Source organism: Genypterus blacodes, unplaced genomic scaffold (assembly GCF_046128005.1).
Source record: "Genypterus blacodes isolate CSIRO-AG114 ecotype Tasmania unplaced genomic scaffold, CSIRO-AGI_Gbla_v1 ptg000019l_1, whole genome shotgun sequence".
Lineage (NCBI taxonomy): Eukaryota > Metazoa > Chordata > Actinopteri > Ophidiiformes > Ophidiidae > Genypterus > Genypterus blacodes.
The window spans coordinates 2,635,024-2,645,019 of NW_027466832.1; positions in this window are offsets into that span (position 1 = coordinate 2,635,024).

Below are 9,996 nucleotides of genomic sequence, written 5' to 3' on the forward strand. Positions count from 1 at the left end.
AGAGCTCTGTGCTCCCTCAAACACACTCTGGAATTTCTGCTTCAGCTTAGACTTCAGTCTACATTGGCATAGTGCAGCAACAAGTCCTGATGAACAGACAGCAGTCAGTGCTGGGAAAACATGGTGAACTACAGTGTAAACAATCATCAGAGGCACAAGCATCAGAACATTTGATTTTGGAGTAGAAACGTTTGTGACTCGAGCAGTATAATGTTACACCTTCTAAGAACTTGAGAAGAAACAATGTTCTCCTCCAGCAGATCAAGAGTCAGACATGAGTTTATAGCAGTAGGACAGACGATCCTAGTTCCTGGTTCTACGAAAACATAGTTCAGTAGTGCAGTTAATGTGTATTCTAAATCTCCAGGTTTATGAAGATGCAGGTAACCATAGCAACAGTTCTGATGCTTCACACTCGGTTTCCAGTTAACTGGTCAAACTAAATGAACCTTATCTCTGTGTGGAATAGATTCTCCACCCGTCGACATTGTCCATATGTAAGTGGGTGGAGCCTGGACATTTACACACAGTAAATATGGAGTCCAGGTCTGCTGGATACTGCTGGACACACCCACCACCGGAAACCTCTGATGCTGTCAGTTGAACTCTGTGGAGAAATCCTAAAACATGAAGTCTGCAAACACACACAGACCGAAACAAGTGATCTTCACAGGAATCGCTGCTGTCTGCTGCTCCCACAAAGCCGGTCAGAGTATCACAGGAATCCTGGAATCAATCTTCAGTACACCAGCTCAATTCTTGAGGCTCTCCCAAAGACACTGAGGTGGACAGAGACGTGTCGTGCATTCAAGAAGACCTGTCCTTTGTGATGTCCTCAATACAATGAAAGTGATCTGGTTGACCTCTAACCTTTCTTCAGCAAACTTCTGTCCATCACTGAAGTTAATCGGTGGACTACATGAACCATTGGCTCTTCATGGACAGACAGGAGAGTCTGCCCTCTGCTGGTGAACCCTATAATCACAGCATTGACAATACGAAAACAGATTGAAGCAGAAGGTCATTAGGTCGAATGTGAGGCATTAGATGGTTTCTGTTTCAAGTTTCAAGTTTCAAGTTTATTTGTCATGTGCACAGTAAAACACAAGTCATAGTGAACATTGAAATTCTTTATGACGTGACAACAACAGCAGCATATTGAAATTAAATTGAATTTGATGCAATAAAAGATTGAGCAAATTACTAAGTATGAGAGAAAATGGAATAAATTGCAGACCAGTCTATACACAACAGAATAAAAATATATGTAAAAAAACAGACTATTACTAACAAATAAATCTAAAGTGGCAGGAGTGCCGATGGAACAGAGTGCAGCGTGAAAAGTCACTGGTTCAGGAGCTTGATGGCCTGGGGGAAGAACCTGTTTTTGAGTCTGGTTGTCCGAGAACAGATGCTCCGGTAAGGTCTACCAGATGGCAGGAGGGTAAACAGTCCATGTCCTGGGTGGCTGTGGTCTTTGGTGATTTTCCGTGCTTTTCTAAGGCATCTTGTGTGATAGATGCCTTGCACAGGGGGGAGGTTGGAGCCAATGATGCGCTCTGCTGTCTTTACCAGCCTCTGGAGGGCCTTGCGGTCCTCAGCAGAGCAGCTGCCATACCACGCAGTAAGGAAAGGATGCTCTCGACGGTACACCTGCAGAAGTTGGTGAGAGTTTTTGTAGACATGCCAAACTCCTCAGGAAGTACAGGCGCTTCTGGGCAGTTTTCACCGCCGTGACAGAATGTCTAGTCCAGGTGAGATCGTCGCTGATGTACACACCGAGGAATTTAAAATGGTTGTGTGATTATGCAAAAAAAAAAGCTTTTCATATTGATAATATTCCACTGGCTCTTGCTCCATCCTTCACATTAGATGATCTGGTTCAAGTAGTTCAAACTGCTCCTAAATGTGATCCAAGTCAATTTCAGTAAACTGATCTGTTGTTGGGAAGTGAAGCCTTCATGCATAACACACTGAGAATCGGTTTACACTCTGACAGTGTGTACTACTTTAAGTAGGACTAAGTAGGAGCTTTGGACCAAAGACACACTGGAGTTTATCTAACATACCAAGTTTACAAAAGAAAGGACACCAGTACACTCACACAGGCTCTAAAGGAGTTGTTGACCCAATCTACCCAGGGTATTTACTACTGTCACCATCACGGCAGTTTACATCCCACCCAGTGCGAACACTAAGGATGCCCTGAGTGTTCTCTATCAAATCATCAGTGACTTGCAAAATGCACATTATGCACATCTTCATTGTTGCAGGGGACTTCAATCAGGCATATATGAAGACAGTCCTCCCTAATTTACAGCAGCATGTGGATTTTGCAACCAGATACATGAACACACTGGACCTGGTCTTCATTATCATCAAAAAAGCATTCAAAGCTGCTCCGCGTCCCCACCTTGGCTCCTCAGACCACCTCGCTGTTTTGTTAATCCCTGCATTCAGGCCCCTGCTCACCATAGACAAACCCATGGTGAAGCAGGTGAGAGTGTGGCCTGAAGGAGCTATGTCAGCGCTTCAGGACTGCTTTGAATGTACTGACTGGGTCATGTTTAAGGAGGCTGCAACAGACAACCAGCTCACTAATGGGGAGGAGTATGCTATGTCTGTGTCTGCATACATCCAATTCTGTATGGAGGATGTCTACGTCACCAAGTACATCACCACACACGCCGACCAGAAACCCTGGATGACCAACGAGGTACGTGCTATGCGAAATGCCGCTTTTAAATCTGGCGACACAACGGCACTTAGATCAGCAAGAGTCAACCTGAACCGTGCAATTCCCAGATTTTCTTCCTCGACCCCATGAACACCAGGCGCATGTGGCAAGGCATTCAGACCATCACAGACTACAAGGCTGCTCCTTCACCCTGTGCAGACTACTCAAACTTCCGCAATGACCTCAATATATATTTTGGTTGTTTTGAGATACTTATCACCTCCACTGCGCAGAAAGCTGTTCTTCACCTGAATGAACAAACACTGGGCCCTGACAATATACCAGGAAGAGTGCTCAAGGACGCGCTGACCTAGCTGGATCAGCGAGGTCAAAAGGTTATATCATGTTAATAATGTCACCTCCACATCAGATTCATTCCTTCAAAGTGCAAATCAAAGCTCTGGCTTTCTCCATGGAGGAAGCACAAAGCAATCTGATGTTCATTGAGGTTACAAAAATCTCATCATATCTGAAGACTGCAACCATTGTAAATGTGCCAAAAACATCAAAAATCACAGGTCTAAATGATTACCGCCCTGTAGCACTCACACCCGTTATGATGAAGTGTTTTGAGAGTCTTGTTAAGGACCACATCTTCTCCAGACCTCCCCCTACACTCGACCTGTTATAGTTTGCTTATCGCCCAAACTGCTTCACAGAGGACACCATTTCCTCTGCCTGGCACATCTGGAGGAGAAGAATACCTATGTGCAAATGTTGTTTCTGGACTTCAGCTCAGCATTCAACACAAATATCCCCCAGCATCTGGTAAGCAAGCTGGGTGCCCTGGGCCTAAAACACTCACCTGTGTAACTTGCTGCTGGGCTTCCTCAGCAAAAGACCTCAGTCTGTGATGGTGGGAAAGAAGACCTCCAGCACCATCTCTCTCAGCATTGGCTCCCAGCAAGGCCGCGTCTGGAGTCCCCTCCTATTCACCCTGATGACCCATGACTGCTGTGCCAGGTTCAGCACAAACCACATCCTGAAGTACGCAGACAACACAACAGTAGTGGGCCTCAACGATCTGGCCTACAGAGAGGCGGTGAGACTACTGGCAGTCAGATGTAACACAAACAACTTGATACTGAATGTGGACAAAACGACACAGATCATTGTTGACCTCAGGAAGAACCAGCACAGTCACATTCCACTCCTTATCAACAAAAATGAGGGGAAGGCGGTCAGCAGTGCCAAGTTTCTGGAGATGTTGATTACAAACAGTCTGACCCGGTCCCTCAACACCACCTCCCTAGTGAAAAAAGCATAGCAGCGTTCACACTTTCTACGCTGGATGAGAAGAGCACAGCGCCCACCTCCCATCCTCTCCATGTTCTACAGAGGCACCATAGAGAGGGTACTAACCAGCTGCATCTCTATCTGGTTTGGAGACTTCTTCCCCCAAGCCCTCAGACTCCTAAACTCAAAATAATTCAAAATACCCACCCACACACACCGATCCGTCACTACGACAAATACCCCCCTCACCACCCAGCAACCCTTCCTCCTACTAAGATTTCAGGACACATTCTATTTAAATTCTGTTTATTCTATCAATTTGAGGTGGACCACAAGAATCTCCTACGATCACTATCGTCATTGTCATCACAATCATCATCATCATCATCGTTACTTATTCCTTTCCCTTTCCCTGCTCTGTGCTCTCTTGGATCTTCCCAAATGTGGGTGATGTAATTGGTTTGCCACTCTATTCAAAGGGCTTTTGGAGGAGGAGTCCCTCTCTCACTCACCTGTTGGCTAAGCAGCTCTCGGGTTGTGTCATGCATATTGTTCCCTGCTCGGTAGTGACTGGTCTGGCAGTGTAGTTTTCCTAGCAACTTTATTTATCCTCTTAGTGATCATTTGTGTTTTGGTTAGGGAGAGGAACTCTGGGTCCTACGGCCCATGGTGTGGTTGGCACAGATTCCCTGCATCTTTTGTTTCTTTCAGGCCAAACCTCTGGACTCTGATAGTACCTACTGCTTTGTTTTGTGTTTCTTGTAAATAAACAATTTTCATTTCTGTTGTACTCGAGTGTGGCGTTCTGTTTATATGTTGCTAGCCATGTGGTGAGCCAAGTTTGCTGAATGTGGCTGTGACATATTTGGGGGCTTGTCAAAGCTGTTTCACTTTCATCTTATCTTAACTTTAGGCATGGTGTGGTAGTTTTGCTTCTGGGCATTGTGCTTCTGGTTAACTTGTGCGTGACATTGTGTTCTCATAGCACTTTGTTTGCATTGCGGCGTCTGTGTGTTTTGTGGTGAGGGTGCCTTCCAGGATTGTTGTGTGATTGTCGAGTATTATCTTGTTGCTGTGGTGCTGTCCTTGCAGGTTGGCTTGAGCGCTACCATGGCATTTGATTTGGAGATGTTTGTTAATAGCCCAACTCTTGATGTGTTGGAGGTGTGTACTAAAGAAAATCTCAAACTGATTGCAGAGAGATTTGACATTCCCACAGGCAGGACAGAAAGCATATGATTTAAAAAGCAGCTTTTGTCTGCTCTGGGGAGTGTGGGTTATTGTCAGCTGATGAGGCGAAGTTAAAGGTGAAGTTGAAGAAGCTTGAGGTGGAATTGCATTGATTGGATGTCCAGGAGAAAGAAATGCAGTGTAGCTTGGAAGTAAGAAAGCTTGCTGAAGAGACAAGCGTATATTATGCTTAAAGTAAATTACAATTCGATGCAGCAGCGTCTCCGCTGGCTCGGCAATTTGCTTTGTTGCAGTCTTTCTTGAGAAGGACGTGTATAAGTATTTTTATTTTCTTTGAGCATGATGTGACAACTTTGAAGTGGCCCTCTTGTTAGCAACGTCACCTGAAAGTAGCTTTGACTATGAGCACGTTAAAGTTGGCAACTTTAAGGGCGTATGAGCAGGTGCCGAAAGGCTTATCACCAGCTATTTTGTCTGCTATGGAAGCTGAGGTCTTCCACTTATGTTGAGTTTGCTTGTGGGGGTTAATTGCTTTTCTTGGAACTGATGGAAAAGTTTAAAAATAGTTTGCCTGACGCGGTGGCTACTTATTGGAATGAGCAAAAGGCTGTGAAGTTGTCCGATTCTTGCTGATGAATATGTGCTCGCCCATAAGTCTGTGTTTTGTGAGTGGTCTGGTGTGCCCACGGGCATGGTGACAGTAAATTAAAAGAAAATGTCAGTTCCTGTCGTCTGCCATTGAGAGGTCAGGAACCTCTGCACTACTAGGGAACTAGGGAAGGTCCACTGTGTTTTTATTGTAAGGACCAAAGTCGAATGGTTGCTCCATTTCATATGGAGGGGTTTGTGTCCTTAACTGGGGAGGGTGTCAGAATTACAGTGACACTGCGGGATACAACTGAGTCACAGTCCTTCATTTTGAGTAACATGTTGCCTCTTTCTGCTGATTCTGCTGTGGATTCCGGTGTTGTTGTGCATGGGATTTGAATGCAATGCCTGGATACGCCGTTGCATTCAGTGTATCTTGAGTCAGATCTGGTCACTGGTCCCTTGGTTTCCAGGGTTTGCCCATGTTATCCAATAGAGGGGGTGGACTTTATTTTGGGGAATGATCTGGCTGGGGGTAAGATTCTGGTGAAGCCTGACGTGACCTCTGTCCCTGCAGTGCTTGGATATCCGGATCAGGAATATCTGGAAGTGTTTTCAGCCTGTGTTGTGACCCATCCCATGTCTAAGCGCCATGTTACGAATAAGGATGTCATTGATTTGCCTAGCAGCTTTGTTGCAACTGACCTTTCTGTGCAATGGGAAGGACAGGGCCGCAAGAAGCAACTCAAGCTGGACAGGGGGAAGTGGCAGTTTAAAGGGATGTTTCATATGCCACTGATGATCCTGGATACCTACAGGTGTGGGGAATGCAGAGTGACCACCCTGCCTCGGCTGAGGGTTGTCATGCAGTGGGACCAGGAAGAACTGGTGCCGGACCTGTAACACTGCACCTGTCAATGGGATTTCAGCTGGGGGCCTGATGCAGATATCTGGCACAGTGGCCTCAAGAGCGACACGCCCATAAGGCAGGAGCAGACAGACACCATTAAAATAATGATAAAGATGGTCACTGTCCCCTTCAAGGGAGTTTACTTGTGGAGGCAGACTGAGGAGTGGCTGCAGCAGGGTCCAAGCATAATTTCTAGATCTTGACAAGTTGTTTTATATATACTGTATTGTTATTATTATTTATTGTTGAAATTGGACTTACTGACTTTACTTAAGAAATTTCAGGTTGTTTATAATATGTTTTGTCAAAAGATTGTTTAATAAAAGTAAACATCTACAATATGAACTTGTACTTCTTTGCACTAAAACAAAGGCAAAACTTGGAGTTGTCCATTTCCATCCATTTATAGGTTATTATGCTATGATTTCACTGCTTCGGCCCACTTAAGTTTAAATTGGGCTGGATGTAGCCCCAAACTAAAATGAGTTTGACAGTTCTAGACTTTTTTTGTTTTAAAAAGAAGTTGAATGTATTAAAGTGCAGCAGCACCCTACAGCAGGTTATCTGGTAAGTTGTCTTGGTTTAAGTGTTGGTTTAAGTTCAGGAGTTGATGAGCCTGATGGCCCGGTGATAGAAGCTTTTCCTCAGCGTGGTGCGTGCAGCTATGCTCCTGTAATGTCTGCCTGGCGGTAACAGGGGAGAACAGTCTGCACACATGCAGCTGGGTGGCTGTGGTCCTTGAGGATGTTGTGTGCCTTTCGCAGGCGCCGCTTAAGGTAGATTTCCTGAATGGCCAGGAGACTGTTGCCAACGATGTGCTCTGCCGCCTCAACCACTCTCTGTAGTGATTTGCGGCTGTGGGCGGAACAGTTCCCGTACCAGACCGTGATGCAGCCTGTCAGAAAGCTCTGAATTGTGCCCTTGTAGAAGATTTTGAGGATGTTGGCATTCATGCCAAACTTCCTCAGTGTTCTAAGGAATAGAGCCACTTGTGGTCCTTCTTCACCAGTGTGTGTGTTGTGTCCAGGAGAGGTCCTCAGTGATGTGCACCCCAAGGAACTTAAACCTGCTGACCCTCTCAACCTCAGCATCACCGATGTGGAGTGGGCAGTGTCCGCACCCCCGTTTTCATCTCAAGTCCACGATCATCTCTTCTGTTTTGCTGACGTTGAGAGAGAGGTTGTTGGAACACCAGCTGAGTAGTGTTTTCAGCTCCTCTCTGTAGGCCGTCTCGTCCTTGTTCGTGATGAGGCCCAGGATGATCGTGTCGTCAGCAAACTTAAGGATGAAGCTGTACTGGGCAGTACAGTCATAAGTGAACAGAGAGTACAGCAGGGGGCTGAGTACACAGCCTTGTGGTGCGCCTGTGGTCAGGACCAGTAAGGAAGAGGTCTGGCTGCCGATTCTCACCACCTGAGGTCTGTCTGTCAGGAAGTTGCTAATCCAGTTGCAGATGCCAGGCTCCAGTCCAAGGTCAGCGACCTTGATGACGAGCTTAAAGGGAATAATGTTGTTGAATGCCGAGCTGTAATCAATGAAGAGTATTCGCATGTATGTATTCCCTTTGTCCAGGTGGGTGAGTGTGGTGTGAGTAGTCATGGCGATGGCATCACCCGTGGCCCTATTAGGTCTGTATGCAAACTGAAAGGGATCCAAGGTGATGTCAGTGTGACTGGAAGAGGTTGAAGATGTTGGTGAACACCCCAGCCAGTTGTACAGCGCACGCCCTGAGAGCTCGGCCTAGGATGCCATCCGGCCCTGGAGCTTTGCGGGGGTTAACCATCCAGGCATTTCCAGTCCCTACCACCAAGAAGAAGTTGAAGAGTTTTTGGGCCTGGCGGGGTGGTACAGGAAGTTCATTCCCCAGTTTGCAGAGTGGTCAGTGGTGATCAACAACCTCACAACAGCTTCAGAACCAATCAAAGTGCGTTGAGTCGAAGAGTGTGACTGAGCTTTCAGAGACCCCAAAGACTCCATCTGCACCCACTCAGTTCTGCACAGTCCTGACTTTAACCAGCCATTCATCCTGCAAACTGATGCCTCTGGAGTGGGCCTTGGTGGGGTGCTATTGCAGGAAAGGGATGGAGAAATGAAACCAGTTGTGTTCCTGAGTCGCAAGCTTCTACACAGAGAGACCAAGTATTCTACGGTGGAGAAGGAGTGTCTGGCAATGAAGTGGGCAATTCACACCCCCAGATAGTACCTTCTAGGACGACACTTCTTCCTAGAGACTGATCATCGTGCCCTCCAGTGGTTGCATAAGAGGAAGGATGTCAACATACGAATTGCTGGATGGTATCTCGCCCAGTCTGTTACAGATCAGGAAAAACAAACACTGTGGCTGACTGTCTGTCTCGAGTAGTGATGTGTCCTTTCGTGTCGAGGCTTCAAAGCGTGTGCCGTGTAATCCAGGAAGATCTTTGCAAAACGTGTATCGAGGCGTGTGTTGGTCACGTATGTGGTGACGTACGAAGCCTTGCCAGCCTGCCGTACCACGTGACTGATTCAGCCAATATAATCACTGCCTGTTTGACAGTTATTGTCCACTTGATGGCACAGTAGAGCAAATGAAGCACCGTGGGGCTTTGGCCCATGTGTTGAGCAATTGGATGGAAAGCTTCAACGCTTCATGAAGCTAGAGGGTTCGGTGCCTTGCTCAGGGGCACCTCGGAAGGGACTCGAACCTGCGACCCTCTGCTTCCCAAGCTCTACCCACTGAGCTACTGCCTCCTCCCTCCTTTTTCCTCGTCTCCCTTGCGAGCTTTGGGCTGGGTCGGGAATTGTCCTGATGTTGTGGGTCTGTAAAGCCCTTTGAGACATTGTATGTGATATTGGGCTATACAAATAAACTTGACTTGAAACTTGACGAACTTGTCTGAATCTGGGTCACATCCCCATTGTAACCCTCCTTCTTGTTTCATTAAAACCATGCAGCTGATGCAGTCACAGAGTCAAGTACGTCAGGCACCTTTAACTCCATTTCAGTCTATCTCTTCATAACATTCAACCAACTGAATTGATTATTTTTTTCAAAATTGAACTGAATTGATTTTGCCTGGAGGTCAGACCAGGCTTTGCAGTGGACAACTCTGGTGTCACACAGTGTCACCATTTAGCCCCTTTTGTATGTCATAGTGCGTGTAAATGCTAAAACAAATACAATGAATGATAGAAATACTATTTTGGCAACTTTCATTGTAAAAAACACATTATAACTCTATTACACGTAAAGTATACTTTGCACTTGCTGATCGGATCAAACCAAAACAATTCTAAAATAAGATAAGATAATCCTTTATTCGTCCCACAACGGGGACATTCACTCCTATCACAA